The following is a 27,705-nucleotide window of genomic DNA, read 5'->3' as shown; positions in this document are numbered from 1 at the left end:
TGAGCGGAGGTACGGCTTAGTGGATTCACGCCCGCTCAGCTGGTGGCTGGGGTTCGAGGTTCCGGGTTTCGGGGGCTGGGGGCCATGGGTGGCCTCCCCGGATGAGCAGCGCAAGCAGCTTCGACCTGTGCCCAACTTGGGGCACAGCCAGGGACGCGCAGGTTTCACGTCCGGCGCCTGCAGGAGACAGACGCGCGTCCCCGGTCACTGCGCCCGCGCCGGCTGGGGGACCGCGCCTGGTCCTGGGCCGGATCCGGGAGAAGGCGGCTAGGACTGGGACTGGGGCGGGATGCGGCCCCTGCCTGGGCGCGGGGGAGAGGCTGGTGCCGCCTTCGCTCTTCTACCGGGACCCGCAGGTAAGCGGGTAGAGCGTCGGTCCCGCTGCGCTGGGAGCGGGAGGGCGCGTCCCTCGTGGAGTTGAAGAGCTTCGGGGCCTGGGTACTCGGCGGTCAGCGCCCGGGTCCAGGGCCGCTCGCGCCGGTGGGCAACCGAGCGAGGATGCTGAGGCCGGGTCGGGCGCATCTCGGAGAGCCGCGGCCCCGGCCCTGGCCCTGGCCCTGGCCGAAACACCACCTCCTCCTGTCCAGATCGCAGGCTGTTATCCTGGGGCTATTTCCAGAGTCACAGGTTCGCTCTTCTTCACCACGCCACGAAAAAGGAGCCCTGTGGGTCTATGAGAGTGGTGGGGGCGAGCGCTCTCAATCAGGGATGTCGCTCTGAGCCCATTTGCCGTTTTAAATTACTGTCGCTTTAAAACTTACTCTGCTCCCCTCAGTTAAGAGTGAAGGGAAATTAGGCGTGTAAATCCATACCTCTTAGGATTAGAGTTTGTTTTCACTGTGTGCAGTGGGAAAATGATGTTCCATAGATCCTAATTTTTACAACAATACTTCACCTAGAGAACCCCGGGTCCTACAGACAGACAATGGCAGGCGTGAAAAAACAGCGGAAATTTCACAGCGCGGCAGTGGTAGGGGAGAAGTCAAGAAAAACTTGGGCATAAGTGACCTCTAAATGAGCTTCTTTCTGAAAGGGTTTTGCCCCCGCACTAGTGGCAGCAGGACAAGAATGACCACTCGGAGCCCGCACCCAGGTTTGAGCTGGGCCGTGGCTGGACTCCCTGGTCACCTGGGGACCCTCTTGTTTCTGGAATCGGGCCTTTCAACTTCCTTATTGAAATCGTGGAAGCTTTGAAGTGAAATTGGAGAAATGATACTATTTCTTTTCTTTCCCCTGTAGTGTTTATTACCTACTTAAATGTTTTTCTCATGGGCAGAAAAGTTAATAATATTTTACTTTATAATTTATTGCCATGATAAAAAATTGATTTAAAAATCAACTTTAGTTTTATGTGTTGTGAACTTTGTATTTGGTTGCAGGGAAGGATTAACGACTTATTTTTAAAGTCTAATTCTGGTTATTTTAAATTAAGGTGAATCCTTAGGTGAGGCTTTTATTTTGAATGTAAAGCAAAAAAGTAAAAACAACAGGTTTTAAGTGCGCTGGAAAGAACCTTCCCCTTCCACCTTTTTTTTTTTTTCCTTAACTTGTGGGGAGCCTCCTGAAAATTGGCCAATCTCTTTAAATTGAATTTTGGGTTCTATGTTAGAAAGTTTTGATTTGTGTTTATGTTACAGAATTATTGACTTATGGACTTATTAGCTTCTGATTTTTTTATTTATATCATATTAAGTCTTTATTGTAGATATGAATATTGCTTACATGATAGATGATTGTGGAGAGAACTCAAGAAATTTTTTAAAAGTTCCCAAGAGTTATTCTTTGGGTGAAATTTTATAATTTTACAGTCTTAAAAGTTCTGAAAAGTCTGTATCAAGATTAAGCAATTGATAACATGGATGGTTGACTCGTTTTGAATTTTTAAATAGGTTATTAAGAAGGGAGGTATGAAACGTCTTATATTTGAGCATCCTTTTAAAAAGTAGGAGTGGAAAGAAAAGTGAAGGACAACTTTTTGTACAGTGTATAACTAGATAATTCTAGAAGCTATGAAAATGCTTCAGAAAGTAAAATTAAAAGGTAGGTAAACTTGTATATTGTGTTTGTATAACTTTAAGGAGCATTCACACTTGTGAATCTCAAACCTTCAAGTATATAATATTGAACTGGATAAAAAAGAAGTTTACTGTATATCATGTTTTCCCTTAGATTAAAAGATTATCTTAGTTTGCCTTAAAATTGAAGCTCTAGTTAAATTTGGTGCTGATTTGGGATAATTCCAAAACTTTAATTTAATCTAACTCATTTATTTTAATACCTTATTTTCTTCAGTAATAGGTCTTTGTAAGATGCAATTGCTTGGGATGTTGACATTTAATGACATTAGATGTCACTAAATTTTTCAAAATTGCCTTGATTTTCCTTCATTATGTATATTCAGGTGGCATTAGCATATGAACATTATGAGGTCTCTTAGCAAATTTGAACTGTGAAAAAGCTATAGATGCAATTTCTTGGTTATTAACATTTCAGGGATGAAATCTAGCATTAAGATAAAAACGACTTTTTGAAGACATTTTAGAATATGTAATATATGTAATAATATAATTCTTAGAGAATGTTTTTAATAGTTCTTTTAATCATAAATAACAAAAGAACTGATAATTATACTTTAACAATTTCTTGATGCATTTAATGACTGTTTCCTCACAAGTAATCTCCCAAGTAGCTACAAAATTTTCATAGGAATGAAAATTTATTTTCTGTTAAAGCATATTTCTATATAGTAGGAAAAAAATAATCTCATTGAATCTTGAGTAGGTCAATCTTAACTATTAAACAGTGAAATTTAATCTTTGTATTGTGAACTATATTTTCACCGAGGACTTTTTAACTATGTCTTCATTTTAAATGCAAATAAATACATAGAAAGTTAACCAGTTATTCCATTAGTATAATATAAGTGCCCTAATGTGTATGGCTTATTTGTATAAAGTAAGTTTTTTTCGCTCACATCTTATGTGAGAGATGAGTCCAGGAAATTATTGAAAGAGTTTGGGGAAAAAACTTCTAAGTGTGATTATGTTGAAAATGTGTGTTGGTTTGTCATTGTAGGGGGGTTAAAAAGAAGAATTTGGGATCAAAATGTACTTTTAGATTTAGATTTCCTAGCACTTTCTACTTTGTTGTATAATTGCCTTTTTAGTCAGTATGTAAGTTTTGGATATACTACAGCAGACACCCTCCCCCAAAATAAAATAGTTCCTCATTGGAACATCCTTAATGATGGTTTCATCAAATGTACAACCTGTTCTGTATTGTCTGAGTACAATATTCCCAATGATTCAACATCTGAAGCCAATTCAAAAGTTAAATATATTAAAAATTAAATAACTAATTTCCATTTTAAGAGAAATATCCTCTTAAGAGATTGCTTTTTTTAAAATGTTACCAATAGCACCAGTCCTTTGAGTAAAATAATAGTTATAATAATTAAAATGTATACTTTTAGCAGGGGAAAAATGTAATTTATATTGACCTTGGGGGCATTTATACTGAGAAATTTGTGGCCCAGTTTCTATTTCTGTATCTGTGCTGCCTCTTCTAGAGGATTGGTCAGGTACTGAGAGAGGAAGAATTGTAGAGAAAATTAGTAAAACAAGCTATTTACGTTGGTCAGAGTTCTGCCTGATAAGCTTGTGTCCATGTGAATTTAGAACCAGGAGAGAAGCTCTGAGACTGTTTCACCATAGCACTTTTACTGATTCTTGAGAGTTAGAGAAGAAGGGAGCAGTCCTGTCTGACATTTGCAAAGCTGACTTCATGATGTATAGCAAATCAAACCCACGGAATCTTTCAGTCTTGTCCAATTCAGCTTCACTTCCTTGCCAGGGGCATAACAGCTGAAGTTGAAAGTCTTATGCCCAAATGGGAAAATTAGTGCCATTTGTGTACAGGCAGTAGCCTTATTCAAACTGCTTTCAACTTAATTAGGGAAAAAAACCCAAAAGACAGTATGATTTGATTAAAAGTCCTCCAGGGTAGGTAGAATACAGGCTTAAGACTGGGGCTCAAGAATGCATTTAGGCTTTCACTTATTTTGAATTATTAATAGATTGTGTTGTCATTCTCTGGTATGCTATTTTGTGATTTGCTTCAACCTCTACAGTTTGGATGATGAGAAAAATAAAACGAAATGGTGAATTTTAAAATGACCCATGTGGTATAACACTGATCATATATAGTTCTTCCACTTCTGCTGAGATATATCTTTGGGTTTTCTTCATTGTATTTTAAGTCTAAAGTTCTTTCCTTAGAAGTTATTCTGATTCTGAGAAGAGTGGCAGAAAAGGAAAAAGAACTGTATCTAATAGGCAATGCTATCTGACAACTGACATCTTAAATTATCTCTGTCAAATTTCAGGTGGACTTTGGCCTCAGTAGCAAATTAGATATGCATAGAATAAGATAAAGAAATCAACTCAGAAAGACTTGCCTCAGACACTTGCAGCACACCTGATTTTCTGACTTAAATGTGACATGTAATGATCAATCAAGACCAATATAATTGTACATTTGAGGTGAAACTACTTTACAGTTCAAGGTTTAGATGCAAGCAATGGATATATCCCCTCAAAGTCAAACTGATAAGATCATACTAACTAAAATAATCTGAGATTTTTGAATTCCAGTGCATGCTCAAGTAGAAATTCCAGTCATAAAGTCATTATTGAATAACCCTGTGAGTTTCGGGTCCTACCTTTTACTGATTATCTCAACTCCATTGATGTAATTTTTAAAAAGTTAAATAAGAATCAGTGGACTAAAGCAATAAGTATGATTTCTGTGGCAAAATCTACATGTAGTGAATGAAACCTTTTAAATTAGGATGGAACTAGCTTTAAACTGTAGTGAGTTATGAACTAACTGGTAATATGACATTTCCCTTTCATATTCTTTATCATGACTCAAAACTGATCTCCTTTATTATGGATGGAAGTGGATTGAATTTTAAAATCAAATAAGCAAGCTAACCTGAGCTTGCATCTTGACTTTAATAGTCTTATGAAACTGCTGCATGTTTGCTAGCATTCTCATAATGATAAAATTCCAGGTGGCTTTATTATTAATTTTTTGTCTCTGGATTTGGAATTAGGGTGATTTAAAAAGAATAAAAAATGTAACATTCACTTTTTAAATGACTGTATATCTGCAAATTAAGTAGTCTTCATGAAAAATAGTAGTTTAGATTGTAATCTGAAGTACAAAAAAATGACACTGGTACCTAGACCAAGTGTAGCATTTTAATTGCTTCTAATAATCAATTAGAATTGTATTGTAACTTTGTAACTTCTGAAAACAAATTTCTAGTTTACATAAAAGGAAAATTTAATAGGACATATTAATCTTACTAAACATTAACTCATATTAGCCAAAGGAGTTTTCTCATGGAGTTATACTTTTTCAACCAGAAGCAACTGAAAATATTTTGATAGGAAAAAAAAGAGAAATATAGGGGAAAATAATGGAAAGATAGAAAATAAAAGATTAACCAATTTGGATTGTTTTTTGAAGACTCTTTTACTTATTTATTTTGCAGTGCTGGAAATAGAACCAAGGGCCTTGCACATGGTAGGCAAGCGCCCTATCACTGAGCTACATCCCCAGTGCAAAACTCTTTAATATAATTTTTGGTACTTAAAGGTTTACAGATTCTGGAGAAGTGGCTGTAAATCTGAAGTAATGACAAAGGTAATGAAAACATTTGAAAGGTTCAGTTTCCTTTTAAAATAAATGTATTTGATAACTGATTAAGGCTCATGTTCTAAATTTCTTTTTTTAAATTAACACATTGTTAATTTAAATGAGACTCATAAAAATGAAAAACTAATTATAATTCATTCAAGAATAATTTAAAAAGTAAATTTATGTGAAAAGTAAATCTTTTGAAGATAATCATAATTGTAGGATTTTCTTGATGAAATTTACTAACGTAGAAATTATAAAATAGCTACATAATTTCAGAATAATACACAAGTTACTTGGTGTTAGATAGCTATAATTAGTCAAACTAAAACATTTTAACTATAAATATTAAAAAATAAATAAAATTATATAATTCATTATTATCTGCTTATTTCAAAAAACGTGTTCAAATTATTGAAAGTATTAGAATCAACAGAATTATTTTCCCAAACTGCTAGGGAATAAACACCATCCAAATCTTTTTTTCAAAATCAAACATTTAAGTAAGATACGTGTCCAACTCTTCTAACTGCCAGAGCCACAATAGCAACAACAGTTAAAGCTATATGCATTGATCATGTCCTGTGTGCCATGCTTTATTCTACATGCTCTATCTCTGTTACTGCAAATAATCTTCATGGTAGTCCTGTGATCTAAGTGCATGATAGTTCCTATTTTATGAATGTGAAAACTGTCCTCACAAAATTAAAGAGGTCAGATAGCAAGTAAATGGTATGACCCTGGGATTCAAATGTATCTTTTCTATATTCCTGTCTGTGCTCTTGATTACTTGGCAATACTTCATAGTCATTAAGCAGAATGTTTGTGAGACTTTTTTAAAAAGTTATTTGGAAATCATTTGTACAGCATCTTGAATGTCCTAGTTATAGTATGTGTTTTTTCCTTAGGTTTTCTGAACTAGTTCAAAGCCTTTCATCCCTAAGTCTGGCAAAAGACACAGATGATATAGGTTGTGATGTTTATGACCAAAGGAAGCAGCAGATAGTGTCTTAAAGTACTAAGTCTGATATTTTAGAGGAATTATAAATTTTCTCTGAAGATCATTCCTAAGACTTGGCTTATTTTTTTTTTGAAACCACGGTACTGGAATTGAAATACAGTTGTAGGCTTTGGGGCACCTAACTCATAATAGGTGTTCAATGACTAGTTCTTAAAAAATGAAAGAGGAAATTAATAAAATTACCTCTTCAGGTGTTGTGTTTTTTTTTTTTTTTTTTTTTGTGTGTGTGTGTTTTGTTATTTTTCCCCTATGAGCGCTCTAATGTATGCTGTGGATAGAGGAAACATAGTAGGAAGCCTGGTGATTTAATACTAACTATACAACCTGGGACAAGTTCTTGGACCTTCTGGAAACTCAATTTCTTCTCTTCTGAAATGTAAAGCATTCTATCCCCCTTACTAGTTGTAATGGTTATCTAAATTATAATTCCCTTTTATTATGACATCTGACCTTTAACATGGCATAAAGCCTATTGGAACCGTGGATATTAAGAGACAACTGGGTTTTTCATCTTTTGGGTTTTTTTTTTGGGTAGAATTCTAAGAAATGAATGGTGAACCGCTACTCTAGCAGGCAACAAGCGACTCCATTTCCATTCTTCCTCTGGTCAAATGTGTCTCTAGAAAAGATGCCTCTTCATCACCTACCACATTGGCTGGGCCCCGCTTTTCTCAGCCTTTTAAACATTAGAGCATATGAGAGATTTGGGGCTAAAATTCTTGGTAAGAAACATCCCTGGTAATTATAAAGGTTTTACTATTAAAAATAAAAAGTGAAATACTGGAGTAAGCAAAAGTTACACAGTGGCAATAGACCACAGGGAAATGAGCTCTCATTATTTTTCTCTTGTACCATATAAAAATGTATAAAAATTATCAAAAAGCTAATGTGCAGGGATATTGCCTTATTTGTCTATAAAAATGGAGCTCAGTAACATAACTGCTTCTTGGAGCTTTGGAATATTTTATCCTGTATTCTTGTTTGAATTCCTCCTCTATTTAAGATATATACATGGAATCGAAGTGTTTATGTAATAGTTCTATCCTTTTGCCTGCAGGTCAGTTGTAATAAATCTAGGATGTGATGATGAAAAAAAAAAAAGAGACAACTGTCACAGTCAGTCAGTCATAATTCTCAACACATGAGAAAGGGGCCCGTGTAATTGTTTCCATTAAAGAGTGAAAGCCAAGGAATAAGGAGGGCATGGTGCTTTACTGAGTCTCAAGTGGGTTAGAAATTCATCAGAGTAGTAGAGAAAAGGTCTTGGGGTCCAGTACAGAATCTCTAGTGTTTACTATCCTGTGGTTTTAGACAAGTCACCTGGGCTGTCTGTGTGTGAACTGAGGACACACTTCATGGCTGCATATGTTTCTTAAACACAGTCTCTTTTAAAGTTCTGCTTGCTTAGTTTTAAGTGCCTGTTGTCACTGTACCTCTTGTAGGGGAGTTAAGGAAACTCCCCACGGGAAGGCACTACCCTTACACACACACACACACACACACACACACACACACACACACACTTCCATAGTAAGGTAAAGCACTACCTGCACCTATGTTTCCCTGTTAGAACTGTTCTCCCCTGATTCCAGTCTTTCCCACTGCTCTCTATCCCAGTTGGCAAAGGAAGTTAGGACTGATTAGTTTTATCTTGTGGAGGTTAAAGATCTTGAACTCCTGAACAGGATAATTGCAAAGGCCCCTTTCAAAGCTAACATTTTGCAATGCCTGAAATTCAGCCTAGGCACCCAATAAAAGAGCAAAGTTGGAAGGCTGAAGAATGGACTAAGTCAGTTTTCAGACTGAAAAGAAAAAAAAAGACTACAAGAAATAGATAAAAAGATTAAAGAAAAAGAAATAAGAGTATATATGCTATTAAATATATGCATTAAATGTATGTACATTTGAGTTGAAATGAGTTCAAATGTCAAAGCAAAAATGTTAAAAACAATTAGATTTTCATGAGAAAAAAATAAAAATATAAAAGATAAATTTCATAATGGAAAAGTGACTTTTTAATAGTAAAAACAATGAAAGCTTTAGTTTTTTTCATCCGAGTTTCTCTTCAGACACTCATTAGAGTGGAGTGGTTATATTCCAGGAAAGCAAAGCTTTGCAAATGGGGAAAGCAAGTTGAAAGACAGGGTGATGTAAAACAGCATTCCAGAACAACACGAAAGACAACCAAACCTACACATTTTGAAAGAGAGATTTTTTTTTTAATAAAAGAATATTCTAAAGTATTCTGAAAGTAGGAAGCCATTGTCTCTTTTTGTGTCTGAAAATGAAACTCTGCAACTGCACAGATTGAAAGTTGAAATTTAAGCAATGGAAGAAAAAAAAACAGACCAGTTTGTCATCAAAAATAGCGTTGCTGGCACCTGTGGCATTCTAGAAAATGACACTAGTTTGTGCATAATCATATATGAGAGTAAGCAATGGAAATGAGCAAATGTTGCTTATCAGTTACCAACTGAGCAGGGCCTCTCCAACTGAGCAGCAGCTTGAGGTAGGTTGCTGTGGAGGGAACAATCTTAGCACACACTTGTCTCTAGCTCCCACCCCCATGTTACAGATACCAGGCAGGAGTCATGAGCTCTGCATGGACTTTGAAGGCGGCATGTATTTAAATCCCAGTTCAGAACTTAACTTCTGGGTGTGTCATTTGGACTAAAAGCTCCCTGCTTCACCTTTCTCATTTTTTAAATGGGGCTATGCTAAGCTCTAATATTCCCTCCCAGGAATGTTGTGAGGATCAGTGAGCTCATACATACGAAAATATTTTATAACTGTACCTGGATACTTTTACTCTAACACAGAGAGATCTTTTTGGAATTATTTCCAGGGAGAAGAGGGAATTAAACAAAGTGATGAGTCATCTTTTTTTAATTGTTGAAGTTCTTGAGCATTTAGGACATCATTTAAATTCAGGGATTCCTAGTCTGGAGACCATGGATTGTGAGGGAACCTGTAGACAGAATTCAGGAATTGTGAGCTTGTATACAAAACCAAAAAACTGCACTTTATTTTCACTAACCTGTAAGTGAAATTTATCATTGCCTTCAATTATGAAGGAGATAACAAGTTGCACACATATTTAACAGGACCTATGATTTTTCATCAGTAGGAATGAAACACTTTCGTATTACATTGCATGTGCTGATAGCTAGAAATTGTTTAATGCAGCTTTGATATTATAGTAATTATTAGGCCTGCTAGTTTGATCTTGTTATTTAATCTTTTAGTAAAGCAACACACATATGAATGCATCAAACTTTTTGTTTTGTAATTCAGGTATTTTGGTATCATTGGTTTCCTTTATAATCTGATATATTTTATCTTATGCATTTCATCTGAGGAGGGATCCATGGATTCAAAAGAGTTTTTGTTTTAAGTTCTTATTCTGATATGAGAATGGTATGCTTCACCAGATAAGGGCATTAAAGAGTAACCTATGTGCATACTAACTACTTTTCCAAGTAAAAGTTTCCAGTTATGCAAAGAAAAATAGCTGAATATTGTAATATAATGAAACAGTGCTCTGGACAAAAAAATGCATATTCTTTTCATTCTATATCTCAAAAGAGTATTATCTTTGTCAGGCATGGAGGATTCAGGCCAAACCAGGGTGACAATCTTAGTGAATGACAAACAGTATGCACACCTTACAGAGTCAATACCTTCCTAATACCTGTAGATGATGCCTGAACCACTCTGCCTGAAGTGCTCCCATCTAGAAACCCAAATTAAAAGATAAATGTTTACATTTCATTTTTAAATATTGTGTTTTGTCATTATGCATTTAATGTATAAAACTGAGAATAACTGAGATTACTCCACTCCTACAGACCTTTGTTTGAACCTTTGTACGAGTGCTCAGTGCATGCCTAATATATGTGCATCTTTCTCTCCACATAAGTCTTAGTTCCTTAAACTCTCAATCTTATCTTGGCATATTCTCTGCTGACTTTATTTAGCACTTAAGAAGAAATAATTGAGTAAATTATCCTGGTGCACATTTTAGGTCATTGGGACTTTTTATTGCATTCATAGTCTTTTCTGCAAACTCTGCCTTCTGCTTAAAATATTAGACTGCATTTGCAGAACACAACAACTAAGCAAGCATTTATTTCCTACATCAGGTTCATCTTGATTTCCCATGTTGGATATTTAAGCTTCCTCAATAACAGGCACTTGAGAGTTATGTTTATCCTGGGAATTGTCACATTCTTCGTTTTGCTTGGCCTTGGTGTCCTTACATCTGATGATGCATGTCCTTGAGGTCTGCTGTTCTTATGCGACAACCAGGAGCATCAAAACCTTTCTAACCTGGAAGGGCCCAATTTTGTTTTGGGTTGGTGATTGAAACCAAGGAAGGTGAAGGGACTCATTCAGGCTTCATAATGGGTCAATGGTAGACTTGAGCTGCTTCCGTTCTGTATATTTTCATCCATGCCTTTCTACCTCATCAGCCTTTCTACCTCATCAGCCTTTCTTTAAAGTTCATTCTAACCTCTAGATTCTGCATAGGATTCTTTGATCAGCTTTGAAAATTCTGCATTTTATGTATTTTACCTATTAAAGTTTCTGAGAATTTCCACAACAAAAAAACTTGTCTGATTTTTAATACACATTTTTTTGTTTATTTGACCACAGAATCCCCTTTTTCCCTTAGCACCACCTAATAAGAAGTTATACTGTGGGTCTCTACAACTCTGCACAGTGGTGAGCTTTGATGATGATGATGTTGATGCTTACAATAGTGACATTTACAATGTTGTAGACACTGTTTTAAACACTTCATATATATATACATATATATGTGTGTGTGTATGTGTGTATATATGTATGTATATGACTCATATTCCTCATAAAGATCCATTGAAGCAGGAACTATTGTACCATTCATTTTACAGATGAGGAAACTGAGGGCCAGAAAGGAGGCTGAAATGTAGTAGTTTGTTGCTCAAGTAATAGTGTGCTACTGTAAACCAGGCCTTCTCAATATTGGCACTATTGACATTTTGACCTTATAATTTGTTGTTATGGAAGGCTGCCCTGTGCATTGTAAGATTCTTGCCTTTTACCCATTTGTGTCAACCAATAATGTCTACAGATATTGCCACATGTCCTCTAAATTGCTTCTGTTGAGAACTGATGTTGTAAACCTGTAAAGAAATATACTTTCTTGAGAGCCTTCTTAGTAACTTTTGCAGTGACTCATGCTCATGATTGGGCAAATTACACATTGCAGGTTCTGTGACTATGTCAAGCAGTATACACTTGTGTGGAGGCGGATGTGAGTTAAACTTGACCCATGCTACTCTCTTTCGCACCAGTTCATTACACTGCTTCTGGTGAGAGCCAGAAGGCCACAATTGTTGATTCTGCTTTCACCTTCTTTTAACTACCTTCAGCACACACCCCCAATTCATGTATTGTTTCCATTTTATACTTCCCTTTGGACTTGACCCATATAAATACACATTACCCTCACCCCCCCCACACACACACACAAACACACACACACACAAAATCTTGTTTTTTCTCTGTGTAATAGAGGACTTAATACATCTGAATTACTCCACAGTAAGAACTTAGGCCTGAGCCAAGATTAACAGCTTCCAAGAAAAACATACCCAGCAATGAATAACTCACAAAGATTTGGCAAAGCAAAGGTAAAGTTATATGATGAAGTATATTACTAAGTTAGTGGGTTTTATTTTTCCAGTGCGATAACCTATTAAATTCACACACTTCAAATGGATTTGAGGCTTTGGGTCATTGTTTATTTGTAATTTAATATGCCATTTTCAGGAGGAGCTCAGGTATTAAAAAACAGCAGTGAAAACAGCCAGATTTAAATCACGTTCCTGCCAAACATTTACTATGTGACCTCATGTCTTTTTTTTAAGAGTTTGTTTCCCCACTATTAAAATGAGATAATGAGATGAAACTGATCATATAGTTGAAGAGTTGAAATGAGAAAATAGATGCACCGATATTTGGCCCAAGTCCTGGCATGCAAGTTTACCTCCTTCCTTTTCCAAGGCCAATTTCTCAGGGCTTTCAACTTCGCAATTGATTTTTTTTTTCAATTCTTTAGTTGTGAACCAATTGTTTTTTAAGGGGATCAGAGATATCATCAAGTAACCTAGTACAGGTAACTTGTATTACAAGGTGGGGATTGGAGAGCAGGGAGGGTAGGTACAGTATTCAAAACCATTGAGTTTTGAAAGCTTTATATTTAAAGATAGCAAGGTAGCAGAGGGAGGAAGCGTGAGGAGTCACAGAGGACCTGTGGAAACAAAGCTCTCCCTCTGATATTTGTGGCCATTGACTAATTCAACTTTCAATGGATATTTGAATGTCTACAATGTGCTGGAATACTGGGGATTCAAAGAGAGCAAAATACCGAAAATTAGCTACTCTATCCCTGCCCCATGAAAACTTTGTGACCCTGAAATTGGTTCTTAAGCTTAGGTGAACTTGGAAAGATTACTGAGATCCATTAATCATATCTGCTATGGGCAAGAGATAAAGGCAGAAATGGCACCGAGTTTGGTAGTCCTTAGGTTCAATATCTTTCAAAAGGTGGATTTGACCCAAATTATTATATCATGAATCAACTTCTTGAGTCACCACAGTGCTATTTCAGAAATAGAAGAGAAGGAAATAGAGAATTATCAAAGTGTATTATGCATAGTGGTTAGTGTCTTGTAAAACTTGGCTTTAGTTATGTATGTATTGTGTACCAGAGTGTGATGTAAAATACATTTCCTACAACGAGTTCCATAAAAATAATGAGAATAGTGACTACATAAACTACTCCTTTCTCTCTACATTCAAACTGTTTGTATGTCTGGCATTATGCGACACATTTGATAGTCTGGGCCCTGTTAATCAAAAACATAGAATAACGCATTTGTTCTAGTAGTCAGTCTTTAATACATAATATGTTTATTCTTTGAGTCTAATTTCATTAGAGTCTTCATAGTTTATGCAGAGTGGTTAGTAATTATATTTATATTTATGGTAAGTTAAGGAGGGAGGCAAAATAGCCAAGTATTTAGAAGGCACTAGAGTGATGCTTTGCAGTACAGGCCATGCCATTTTAGAGCTGCAAGGCCAAATTGTGATATCACATGGCAAGGCCTTATAGGAACAGCATCAGAGTTAAGCATAGCAATAAAGATGGTGCTAGGTATCACATGTTGGGAGCATGTCCATGGCAAAGAATTAGAAACTGCAAACACTGTTTTACCAGTTGACTTCACAGCTGTTGGTTCCATTTTATTTCAAAAGGGTAGAGAAAGAAATGAAACCCATAATAAGGATAAAAGAAATGTCCATGGGAGAGTATTTGGAAACGACAAGGAAAGAGGACTAGGAGCAAGACAATAAGAAAGATGATCATAACACTTTGCTTCTAATCTAAGGACTGATTTCAAGCACAGAATGGTCATTTCAAAGTCATATGTCAATACTTTGTGATTAGGGAAAAAACCAAAAAACCTTTGTCATGCAACAGGCTTGCATGGCAGTCCCAGGATGAGAACTGGATAGGACTAATTTGAACATAATTTTAAGACATGGTCAATTGAAAGCACCTTGAATTTGGGGCAAAAAAGAATAAGGTTTGAATCTGCTTTTGCCATCCTAGCTCTTTGGCCCTCAGCAGATCATGTCATCTCTTGGAAACCTAATCTTCTACACACACCAAATACATATATATAATCACAGTTCACAGGGTGATTATCAAGATTGACAAAAAGCTCATATGAGTGGTCAAATGGTTATTTCTCTCCAACACTCCACTCTATTGGAAAACACAGATTTACAGTGTATTTTTAAAGCATAAACAATTTCTATGTGAGCACATATGGAAACATGGGCAAGTTGAAGTTGGAAAACATACCAGAAACTTTCCAAAATGATCTTCGATTGTAAAGTAATGAAGTCTGTCACACCCTCCCTGTGTGCCTGTGGCTACTTGTTTTGTCTTGTTGCAGGGAACATGGGACAACAAGCTCACCAAGGTCATCCCTTCCACATTACTGTCCATTGCATTTTATACCATGATCCAGATCAGTGGTTGTGCATCATGCATGTGTAATGTAGACTTAGTATTTCTTGTAGGTTAAAGGGCCTAGTGGAAAACTTATTTTTACTTCTCTTAATTGGTTAAGTGATGCCATTAGACTATCTGGACTAGTTGAATAAGGATTCCATCCAAACTTTCACATCCTAAGAATCTGTGATTCTCCCTTCAATTGAATTGTGATCCACAGTTTGGCTCTGCTTTAGTTTTCTTCCACTTTGTTGGAAGACTTTTGAGCTTCCAGTTGGTTTGGATGGTTAACTACAGCTACAATTAGAACGAAAATAGCTGTCCCATCCCCAGCTCTTCAGTCCCTATCTCCTAAAATTAGTAGCTATAGGAAGGGAGCCCTCCTTTGTTTCCTTGAGATTTGCTGAAAGCAGGACTTCGTTTTCAAAAAAAATACAGCAAGTGCTTAGTGACAAGCCATACTTGCATGTGAACACAAAATGATGTTATCTTTATCCAAACATGTACCTGTTATGACATGTACTTTATAAAAACTCTCAGAAAAGTGCACCTCAGTGAATGGGCACTTTAAAAAAGCATTTATTCATTTAAATTACTGGGAAAACCAAACCAGAGCTGACCTTGTTTGCCCAAATGAAATACACCAAACTATGGTTTCTCTCGCCATTCCAAGTTTACTACCCTCTCTGTGACTTTGGTGTGTGTTTTCTATTCTGCTTCTCTGTAGATTGGCAATAATGTGACCAACAATTTATAGCTTTGCTGGACTTTGTATAAAAAAAATCTAGAGGAATGTTAACTTCATGGAAGGACTTGAAATTGCCATCCTGAATATTGGCAAATTGTCACCACAATTAAAATTCTAGGAGCTACTAATTAAGAGAAAAGACAAATGTTATTCCAACAGCACACAAGTCAGGTGTTTTATTGTTTTCCTGGACTTTGGAATCTTTTTATCAATTTCAAATTTGCAGTGCTTTATATTAAATTTATGAATTACTTTAATTTTACCTTGTAAGATTAAATGATTTAGAAGTTTGATCTTTAATACTTACATTTTGTTTTTTTTACAGATTTACTTGCAAAATACTGCAACTTTGAGTACTATAGAAATAAATGTCTTTTTAAAAATGTTATTCCCCTAGTCAGCTCCATTCAGCTTTTGTGCTGTTCATATTACACTTTTCAGATTGCTTGTTATAATCACTGTGATTTTATTGAATTTTTGAACACTTATTTATAATTTTAGGAAATCTCTATACAATGTAAAGAAAGACTAAATAGATACTAATATACAAAAATAAAATTATATTTAAAATAGATCCACATAAGAATTAAAATGTCTTATCTTAACATCTATTGACCATCCTCTAAAACTTTTTTAAAAACATTTTTGTCAGCTGAGGGGAGTAGCCCATGCCTATAATCACAATGACTCAAGAGGCTAAGGCAAGCGGATCACAAATTTAAAACCAGCCTCAGCAAATCACCTAGGCTCTGACCAACTTAGTGAGACCCAGTCTGAAATAAAATTTTTTTAAAAGTGGGGGCTGGTGATGTTGCTAATTGGTTAGCACACCTGGGTTTAATCCCTGATACAAAAAAAAAAAAAAAAATTGTCACTCAGCATCAAAGTGAGGGAAAATTTAAACAATTTGGTTTTTAGTTTTTATTCTTGCCAGTGGGCATTTTATGCTAATCAAGTTATTAAGTTGAAAAGCTGTCAAGGGTTTGGCGAACTGAATGTCATATTCTCCAAGAGCCAAGCCCTTTAAGTGCTTTTCTAGGGGCAGACGTTTTCTGATGTGCTCAGTCTCAATAATGCTGCTCACTTCTCTAAGTGACCTGATCCCAGGGTACCAAAAAAAAAAAAAAAAAAAAAGCTGTCTGGAAGGCCTCACAGTGTGAAGGCTTGTGAGTTTTGGGGGGCAGAGTGGGGGTGGGGTGGAAAACCTCACCATAGTTAAAAATTTCCAGTACAGGAATCTCTAGGCTTTCCTGTTCTTAGGCTCAATTTTCACTATTGGTTTCACTAGGAATCTGTCTTTTGAGAGATCACCATTATAAAGTCTTGTAAATTGTTTAAGCAAATTATATAATGGGTCACATCTCCATTGTCAATCTAAATCATGGTTCTTGATGATTTCACATTTAGAGTAAATGAACCAATTTCCAGTGCTTGGTTGTTTTGGGGGAGCAGAGTGTGGTCTCCAAGGACAGGGAGTCTTCAGGGAGCACAGACCATGTTGTCTGGTTTTTCAGCTATAGGAATTGATCACATCCTTGAGATTCAGAGTTGAAACTTCTAGTGTAGTGTTTCCTTCATGCTTAGAATAGTGCTTTTATATGTGCTTAGGGCCGAAAGTTTGAAGAGCAAAATGTGGTGCGAATAGTGCATTTTTGTTTGTTCCTTAGCTTGACTTTGCATTTACTTGAAAATACAGACTGTATTCTTACATCTGAATGGCCTCCTGACATTGGTGGGATTAAAAAACAAAACTAAAAGGCTGGGGATATAGCTCAGTGGTAGAGTACTTGCCTATCATGCACAAGGCTGTGGTGTCCCCAGCACTGGAAGAAAAACTCCTTAAAACAAAGCCAAAGATCACAAAAAAATTATAGAATGGCAGCTGCCTGTAGTTTTATTTTTTAAAAATAATTATTACTCTTGACAACATTTTATCTTCAAAGTGTTTGGTGAATATTAATTAACTTTTTAAAACTTTAAAGGAATCCAAGTCAGCTTGCTTTTTCATAGTGAATAGCCCATTGAAGTCATGTTGTATAAGATTGAGCTTTAATTGACCTATAATAGAATTATTAAAAGAATCTTAATGGTACGCCTGAGCTTCAAAGAACAGAGATCTAAGTGGAGTAAAGTAATGTGCATCTAAGAAAGTAATTTGGTTCATGCTGATGAAAAGCTGAATTTATTGTCTTTGCCAAATAAATTCATGGCCAAATAAAATCCCTTAGTGGTGAGTGAAACGGACTGGGTTTAATTTGATTGCTGCTTTTTTTCTTGAGGCTATAGAGTAATGTCTGACCTGACATCTGCAATCAACATTTAGAAGATGTGAATGTTTAGTCAATTTGGGCCCAATACTTTTCCCATACTTAATTGGAGAAGTAGCAAAAAAGTATTAATAATAAGCCCAGAAATCAACCCATCCAAATAAAAAATAAAAGGCCTGAAATAGTTAGCATTCAAAAACATTTTCAAAATAAAAGTACAGGTACTTAAAGGTTGATAACATAACTACAATTTCAAAATAATTTCCCTGCTGAATTTCTGAAAAATTTGCTTTTGTTGAAGGTTTCTCTTTTAAGGTGGTTATTCTAAAATGACATATATTATTTCCTGATGAACTGTTCCCCCATCTACTCACATTTATGCCATATCTCATAAATCCTCCCCTCCCCCACACATACCACAGACAGTTATCAGTGGTGAGTTAATTTTTAACCCTTGTGGCAATGAGGAAGTGCTCCAGTGGATAAATTCAAAACCCTGGACTCTAGTAATTCATAACCCCTTCTATGTAATGAGAGCAACTGATATAATACAGTAAAAGGAGAAATATTGCATGTATACATAATATGTAGACAAAGTAAATAACCATCCATGAGGATGTAATTCAAGGAATGTCTAAGGGAGCCTTTACTTACCCAAGCCTCACTTTTCTAATTTGTAATATGGCCTCAGAAAGCAAACAAAAAACATGTTTTTCACAAATGTGTATTATTTTCAAAGTCAAGATCCTTGCAAGTTCTTGCTGCAGAAAAAGACAACTGTTTAGTTCCTGACTGTTTTATGCCTGAGCATGTTGGCATGGGGGTGATGTCTCCTAGAGATCTACTTTGTTTTTTTTTTAAATATATATTTAAAATTTTTGATTAACATTAATCATACATATTAATGGGATTCTGTGTGACATTTTAGTACCTGTGTAGTGTGCACTGATTAAATCTTTTCCCTTTATCCACGCTGCCTTCCCACATCTAGTTGTCCCTATTCTATATTCATTAGTCTTTTATGCAGTCCTCAGTTCCTCTGAAGCTCTCTCTGACCTCCTTCGGGATAAAATTCATGAATGCTTTCCCTGTCTTTTTCCTCATCTTTACATGCTTCTATTATAGCTTGTATCATAGTGATGCATTATTTTTTATATGCTGGTAGTTCATCAGTGCTGAACTGTATCGAGTTCATCTCTGTTCTCTATTTCCTAGTATGTAAAGGTTGCATATTGAATTTTTATTGAGATAAAATGAAGTAAAAATGCTCACCCCAGTCACTCAAAGGTCTTTAAGATTTAGTTAAATGTAATGGAGCAGCTTTTTTAAAAAACACTCCATTTTTAAAGAGTAATATTATCTTGTTTTTTTTCCTACAATGTCAATCAGTTAAATGAAGAAATTTTGGAAGATACATATAGTAGTTCTCTTATCCATGGTTTCACTTTTTGTAGTTCCAGTTACCTGTGGTCAACTACAGTCCTGAAAATATTAAATGGAATATTCCAGAAACAATTAATGAGTTTTAAATAACTTTCATTATAGAATATAATTACAATTATCCTATTTTATTTTTCAGTTGTTGTTACCCTCTTTCTGTGCCTGATTTATAAAGTAAGACTCTATTGTAGGTATGTGAAAACATAGTATATATGACCCCATTAGTAGTCTTCAAACATATCCTCCACAGATTAACAGGGAGGTGGTGGGGGCTACTGTACATTTTTAATGAAGAACATTGAAATAATTTATTATTTCACCCCTCAGAGATAAACATTAATAATATTTTGATATATTTCCTCAGTCTTTTTACTTAAATATATACATATACATATTTATTTAAGTACAGTGGGGATGTTACAGCTTATGCTATTTTGTAACTGTTTTGCCTTTTGATAAGTAGCTTATACCATCATGTATCAGTAAATATTCATCTAAGATATATTTTAATGCTTCATCATATGAACCTACCATATAATGTATTGGTTAAAATGTAAGTTTTTCTAGTTTGGGTTGTTGTTATAAATTATTCTGTATGAACATCATTCTGTAAAGGATTTAGAATTCAACTGGTTTAACTACACTAGTTTAAAATATTAAAATATTTTCATACTAATTATAAAATAGTCACTGCCTGAGTCTTCTGCATCTCCTTCTGAACTGATGAATTAGTAGTCTAGTAGTGAAGGGGTTTGTGCCAGGCACAGGAGCAGGTAGCACAAATGGCATATATTTTGATTAGTCCTGATGGTGATTTATCTGTTCAAAATAGTTAACAACACCCTGATACTCCACAGATATTTCTCTTTTTTTGAAGCCCGACTTGTAAAAATCTTTGACCAACAAACGTGTCAGGATCCTATCAGGAACTGCTCCCTTGAGTTTCGATAATTCATGGAGACTCACTAAAGGTACTATTTAAAAAGGAAAGGAGAAGGAACCCACAGGGCAGATGAGAATAGAGACCATTTTAACCCCAAAGTGTAAAGTTGAGTGGTTACTAGAAACTGCCAGGAGAGAGCCACTTTGAAAAGAGCTATGACTTTTGATGAAGGGTCACAGTCAAGCAGTGACAGCCCTATGGAGAACAAGCCCAGGAGATGGAGATCCCAGCCTCCTCTTCCCTCTTCCCTCTGGCCTCCTATCAGGGCTCTTCTTTGCTGGCCACCACAGGAAGACCACTGGGAAACCTGTATCTATAGATCAGCCTCTCCGGGTGGAGAATTAATTTGGAAGGGTAAGCCCAGAGGAGAGCTGGCACACATTCAGCCACTATTCCATAATGAAAATTTGTTTCTAGAAAATTTTAGATCCTCAAATGTAGGCTATAATCAGGATATCAGTTGATTATATTTATAGATCATCTGAATTGACTTATGAGGGAGTGCACTCTGCGTCAGTGGTGGGAGGGAAGAATCACAGGGGTATGAGGCACCTGGGGATGTAGAAGCACCTTGGTTAACCCCTCCTGCCCCCAGAGTTCAGCAGCGGGAAGAGTGGGTATACATCTTCAGAGAAGGGGCGGATTCTCAGTTCTTTCTACACAGGACAGTGGGCCAACTCCTAGATTCATGGATGTTATAAAATTATCTCAGAAGAGACCTTAAAGAACATCTCTGTCAGCAATATTCCAACTGTTTTTAGTCACAGAGTTCTTTCATGAAATGAAATTTTATGCAGAAGCCCAACATATAAAGCAAACAAAAGTACAGCTGCTGTGGTGGGTAGGAGTGAGACTCCCATCCTCCCTTCTCCTCTTATTCTGTACCCTGGGGACTTAGAGGATTTGCCTAGGCACACAGCCTCCTGGTGACAAAGTCTCTGCCTGTGGATTATATTCTCTGTCTCTGGACAGAGCCTCCTCCAGTAGTTGTAAGTTTGTCATGAAGGCTTCTCACACAGTCTCCGCTTCACACTATGGTCTTAGCAGCTTGATAACAACAGTGAGCTGTGATATAACCCTCTGTCTGCTTCTGAGCCTTGTGTCTGTGTTCTATATCCTAACCACACTTTATAATCCTAACTACACTTCATAAACAAATCAGTGCTCCGGCCCTATCTCCAGAGAGCCTGCATTGTTCGCTGTGCACTGGGTGGATAGGCTTCAGTAGTTTTCAGAAGCTCAGAGGATTCCAGTGAACAACAAGGGCTGAGAATGTCTGTTCTGGTGGCAGCAAGCACTAGTTCCCAGAAAGGAGGTTTGCTTAGGTCGGACCCAGGCAGCAGCTGATACTTCTAGCAGTTCCCACACAGATTGTGAAATCCAGGGGAAATGAAATGTAAGCTACTCATCAGGAAGAAGATTGGAGTCTGATTTTGTGACATGGAAATTGGGACTAAATTGCTCATAATTATGTTGTTTTTAAGATACTTTGTAAATCAGAAATAAACTGAGTAATAAAACTCCAGTGAAAAGCAAATATCTGTGCATATAATAAGTGCTTGGAGGTAGAGTTATGTTTTCCCAAGAGTCACTCACTCATCGATATCCTATCATATATAAGCAGTTAAGCAGTTACAATGCCTTCTTTTTTTTGCACATACAAAAAATAAGTTTATTGGGATAAACATACAACATAAATTTTAACTGCAGGTGGTTATACTTTTAGTGTTTCTGAAATGGTTCAGTAGAATTATCTTAAGTTATAGAATAAAATTTTAGAAGGATTTAGGTGCATAAAGAGAGTAGTATTTTTAAGGATGTTCATTTCTCCCATATAATAAATAAATATTGTTAAGGTATAGATATGCAATTATAATTTATACGAAGACATTTCTGTAATTTGTTACCCAATGGTTTAAATGAATGAGAAATAAACCACATTTATTTTGGTTTACATTCTCTTCACAAACATTAATAAAATCTATGCTTTGCTTTTTTTTTTTCTAGTGGAGGGATTGAACCCATAGTTTCATGCATGCCAGGCAACCTCTATCCAACTGAGCTGTACCCCTAGTGAAGCCTCTGCATTTTTAGTTTTAGGCTGACTATCTCATTATATTTGAAAAATGCTTTATCAATCATTTTCTTCTTCCAAATATGGTCCACTCTGTTTCTTTATATCGGGTCTCTTTTTCCTTGTAATAAACATTTGGCAATATAGTAAATAGTACGTTTGCATTTTCCTATGGCTACCCAACACTGAAGTTACCTACCTAAAGCATTCTCGATCCTTATTTCTAGCTAAAACATTTTCCATCCCTTTAAAGTATTTTTTTTCCTCAAAGTCCAATAGAAGTTACAGCTCTAGAAAAGAAAACTAATGTAAATGAATTAGGAAAAGTTCTTCCTACATTTTGGTCTTAAAAGTGTAACGTGTTTATTTGCCTTAGAACGTCATGTGATAATTGTACCCATTAATGGCTGTTGTCGGGAAATGAAATTGTTGTGATTTTTGTGCTTCTTGGGTTTCAGAGAGACCATCTCAGGCCGACACCATAATTAAGACACAAGGCTTTAGAGAAAGATAATCTCTCTCAATACCAGCAGAAAAATAAACTTAAGACTATGTGAATGGCTTTTTACTGTAATAAAAATTAAACAGATTTGTAGTTATAAACCCAGTTCTGTGAAAACTAAAAATCCTGAGGCGGAGACTTTCTTGCCAACTGTGGGAAGAAGTGCTTTTCTTTTGTGGTTATATCATATTACTAGATGCTGTAGAGAGATTTGCATAAAGGGACAGTGAAGTCCATGCCATGGTACTGCTACCATGGTCCAGAGGGCAGCCCCTTCGGCTCCCTGCCAAGTCCTGTTACTCTGTCATAGTTGCCTTCTCTTCACTGCGCCGGGCTTGTGACTGGCTCTTCAGGATTTCTTTCAGCATCCTCGTTTCCTCTCTTTTGTTCTTGAATCTGGTATTGGTATTTACCAAGAAATGATGTATACACTTGAAGAAGTATTTCCAGGGCACCTTGAGTTATTTAAAAGAAAAATCTAAAAATGAACACATGTATCCTCACTCTTACTTCATGTGTGTTAAATATTTATCTTTCCTTGATGGGTATTAAAATGAAAGCATTTTAGCCCCGAGATACCTCTAGTAAAAGTGAAGCATAACTGGAGAAGGTGCAAAGGAAGAACATGAGGTGATTTTGTGTTTAAACAAAGCAGAATTCCTTTTCATGAATCAGATTTGGGTTATGAAGTGTCAGTTCTGCACATTCTTTATAAAGAGACTAAAATGGGAATGATGATGTTTGCCTTGCAGGGCTTTGGGAGGCTTGGAAACAATCCAGTAATAACATATATAAACCCCTAGCATGAAGCCTGCAGAGTGTAGAAACAAAGGGCAGCTCTTGTTAGCACTTCTGTTCTCTTCTGCAGACTGCCCACCCTCCATGCCTCACCCGAGTGTTAGTAGCCTCTTTTCTCTGACCATTCCTAGTCTCCCTTCCCTGGTCAGGCCATATTCCCTCCTGGAACCCCCAGTGGAATCCATCTCTGCTTGGAAGTTTGGTAGTCTTTGGATCCAGAAGCTGCTGTGTCAGCATTAGTGGCTCAGGGCATTAGATTTTAATAGAACAAAAGCCTCCATAAAAGCAAACAGTGATTGGGTTCAGTTTGCCAATATGCCTACATCAGCAACACCAAAGTGACTCGCAGGGAAAATTTGAAAAACAAAACTCCCCCAAAAACTTCCAGTAAATAAATGTAACATAGCATTCCTTGGTTTGTTTCTTTGTTGGAAGAAGGCCTTCAGCCTCGTCATCATTCTCATCGCATTAGTCTGTTTGAACTGCCGTAAAAGAAAAATGGCTTAGACAATATTAATTTCTTTTGTCACAGTTCTGAAGGCTGGAAGTCCCAGATCAAGGTTCCAGCTGGTTTGGTTTCTGATGAGGGCTCTTTTCTTGGCTTACAGTTCACCACTGTCCTGTCATGTCTTCACATGGCTTCTCTGCAGTTCCAATCTGTGGAGAGAGAGAGAGACAAAAGAGAGCTCTTTTTTTTTTATAAGTTCACTGGTGTCTCTTTATAATTCTGTTGGGTCAGGTCTCTGCCCTTTATCGCCTTTTCTTTGGTGTGTGTGTGGGGGTGTTTACCAGGGATTGAACTCAGGGGCACTTGACCACTGAGCCACATCCCCAGCCCTATTTTGTATTTTATTTAGAGACCAGGTCTCACTGAGTTGCTGAGGGCCTCACTTTTGCTGAAGCTGGCTTTGAGATCCTTCTGCCTCAGCCTCCCGAGCCACTGGAATTACGAACATGTGCCACGACACCCAACCCTTTATCGCCTTTTTTTTTTTTAACCTTAATTACTTCCTCAGAGTCCCTATCTCAAAATATAGCTGCACTGGGGGTTAGGGCTTCAGCATGTGAATGGAGAGGCACCAACATTCAGTCCATAATAATGGTCATTATCATTTATTTGATAACATTTATTGAACATTCAAAATACTAGGAGGTGATAGAAGGGGTGTATGTTAGGTTTTATTAAGATCTATGTTATAGCTGCTGTAGCAAATTTGTGCGAACATTATTTTTTAAAAAAATCTTAACTATATTGTTTCATTTGATTCTCAAGCAGCCCTCTATGAGACAGGCAGTATATGTCTCCATTTGATAGGTAGAAAATTAAGGTTTGAATAAATTTAGTAATTAGCTGATTATACAGTTTGCAAGCACGCGCAAGGACTGGAATGAGAAATGTGTTCTGTCGTGCAGCTGTGCTCTAAACCACTGCATCACAGCCTTATTGAGATAATGCTTGCATCATAGCTCTCAACAGCACAAGTTGACTAAGGCAAGTGACACAGCAAACTCCAGATTTAGCAGGTGCAGTGTCACATGGCTAGGGTGTGAATTCAGGGAGAATGGAAGTCAGTGTCATAATCAATCACAATGCTGTGTTTGCTCTTATTATACTTGTGCAAAACTTGATCAGAATTTACCAAACTGTGTGGAAATATATGCTGTGTCAAGAATTTACACTTATCCCAACTCCCACTTGGGAACCTACTGCAAGTAGACATTTAGCACCATGCTTGGCATAGACTAGATGCACATCAAGTGTTAAACTAATGGAATTATTAGTATGTTGGTGACCTGAGTCAGTTTCCTTGATATAACTAAGCCTTCTTGGTGTTACCTTAATCACTTATTAACAGGAGATAATAATATCTATCACTGCCATTTTCCTGAGGATTAAATATATACTATTTATTTTTAAAAAGTAGTTGCTTTTCCTCTCCTCCCTGCTTTTCACTGTGTTTCTATAAATTTGGGAAAATAGGAAATAGTTTAATTTTGGCCTGTTTCAGGCAAAGGGTTGTATAATGGGAATCCTCCTCATAAATATCTCCCACACTTTCTAATTAAAAACTGTATGATATTCAGCTAAAATTTTAGATCTCCTTGAAGGCATAAGGTCATTAGCCATTTGCAGTTCATCTTGCATTGTTATAGTGCTGGGGTAGATTTCTTCTTTCTCATTCCTATAGAGAATATGTGCAAAGGGAGTTTAGAGTGAGTAAAGTAGTATAACTGTGTTAATGAGGGCTCTTCGAAGAGGAACAAACCTGATAGGTACTACAGTGTGTGGGGCAGGGGAATGTGAAGCACAGGAGTGAGATAGGCAGAGGGAAGAGTGTGAGGACCTTCGGCAGGAAAGACAAGGATCCGCTGAGGTAAGCAGGGCATCAAAACTTAACTCTGCCCATTCCTCTGTACCTTGGAAGTTGAAGCCTGGGGATCATTTCTGATTGCTGATGCAGATATTGAGTTGTATCTCATGCAAATTCCTAAATTAAAAACAATTATGTTGCATTATACTTTTGATATTTTTCTTCCATAGAAAGAATTGCATCAATATTAAAATTGTACATGACATATATCTGCATCCACACTTGTACGTCTATGTACACAATCTTGCTGCTGAAAAGACACTTTGAAAAGCCTCACTGATATGATTTCCTTTTCTTAGTCATTCCTGTATTGCTTTTTTTTAAACTGTAAAAGTGTCTGTGATTTTTCCAGTAATTATTCTCAGGAATCCTATGATAATGTTTTAGCACAAGTGAATTGAATATATTTTTGCAGTAGCCATTTTTTCCTCATTGTGTCAGTTTTTGTATATGAATGAAAAGTGTATATAGAATGTGACATTAATACCTGGGGCCCTCCCTAAATCTTTAGCCCTCCAATGGCCATAATGTTATCTTTGCTCATTTCTGAGAAATATCATTTCTTCATTATAATAATGCATACACACACACAAACACATTTATGTGTGTGTGTGTATAACTAAAATCTTACTTTTTCGCAACCCACCAGATGTAAGGCAGACACACATCTGGCTTCTATCAGTTAGGGAGTAGCTTTAAGCACATCCTGTTAAATTGTCTGTTCCCAAAAGCAATCCCAACACATTCAGTGAATGTTATTTTTCCCCCACAGTTATGTTCTTGATTGGACCACAAATTTTTCCATAATACTCTACTTGAAAAATAGGACATTCTAGCTCCTTATTCATAATCAGCTCTCACCCCCAGCCTTTTTTAGAAAACTCTTATAAAAAAATGAGACATTAAGTGGATTGTGTTCCAGCTTTGGAAAGATAAGTGAGTATTAGTTGTACCATTTTTTAGTTGCGTTGATTAACTGGTTCTCATTCTTTGTGTTTGTGTACTGATTAGAGCTGGTGTAACTAACTCTCTCCTGTCCTTTACGTGTCTGAGATATACTAGATTTGCTGCTGGTTTTCAATCAATTACTTATAAAGGAAAGCAAATGATTAACTTCAAATAATTTAAAGTTAGTTAAAACAATTTGAAAAATTCTAGACTTTGAATGTTGCTAGTTTTACTACTGAAGGTTTGGAATATAAAAGAAAAAAATTCATCTTTTAGAGCAAGAAAATTATAAGAGGGCCCTGAATTTTCTCCAGTACACTTTATTGACAGCATGTTTCATAATTTAACCTTAACTACTAAGGTAGCCATAATACTTATTCTGTTTTCTAGTTGTTGCATAATTAATAATTAAGCTAGATTTTTACAGAAAATTTGATTTGCTGAAAATTTGATTTGCAGAAAATTTTTTGGAATTTTTGAAGAAAATAGTGCTGAAGGGGTGCATCTTATCAGTAATCTGGTGGAAGCCATGGTTCACTGGATACAACAGAGAAATTAAAGAAAGGAGCCATGTTTCAACAGTGGTAGCTTCCCTAACAGGGCAGAGGATAATCTTCCTTTAAGCTTTCAAATTGTAAGTAGAGAAATTACTCAATAACTTAAAAAGTTAAGTTTTTTCTCTTTTTAAGTATGGAAGCAAATAGGAAGAGGAGGGTAGGGTATGAATTATTGCATTACCCTGTCTTTTCCCTTTAAGCATTCCTCATATAAAATGCTCATAGGACTTCTCCAATATCTGCTGAATCATCTGGTAA

General features: G+C 36.4%; 1 long non-coding RNA gene across 1 annotated transcript in view; it reads left to right on the top strand.

Annotated features, from left to right (window-relative positions):
* LOC124108831 (uncharacterized) overlaps positions 1–27,705 on the top strand; it is a 33,900-nt gene continuing 6,195 nt past the window's right edge. The window contains exon 1 of the long non-coding RNA XR_006856788.2: positions 1–27,524. This is a non-coding gene — a long non-coding RNA (uncharacterized LOC124108831). The remainder of the gene's footprint in view (positions 27,525–27,705) is intronic.

The sequence above is a fragment of the Marmota monax genome, unplaced genomic scaffold (assembly GCF_021218885.2).
Source record: "Marmota monax isolate L192 unplaced genomic scaffold, Marmota_monax_Labrador192_F-V1.1 WCK01_AAM20220418_F8-fsc00033, whole genome shotgun sequence".
Lineage (NCBI taxonomy): Eukaryota > Metazoa > Chordata > Mammalia > Rodentia > Sciuridae > Marmota > Marmota monax.
Note: the sequence above shows the minus strand (reverse complement) of the source record. Positions and strands in the feature narration are given on the sequence as shown.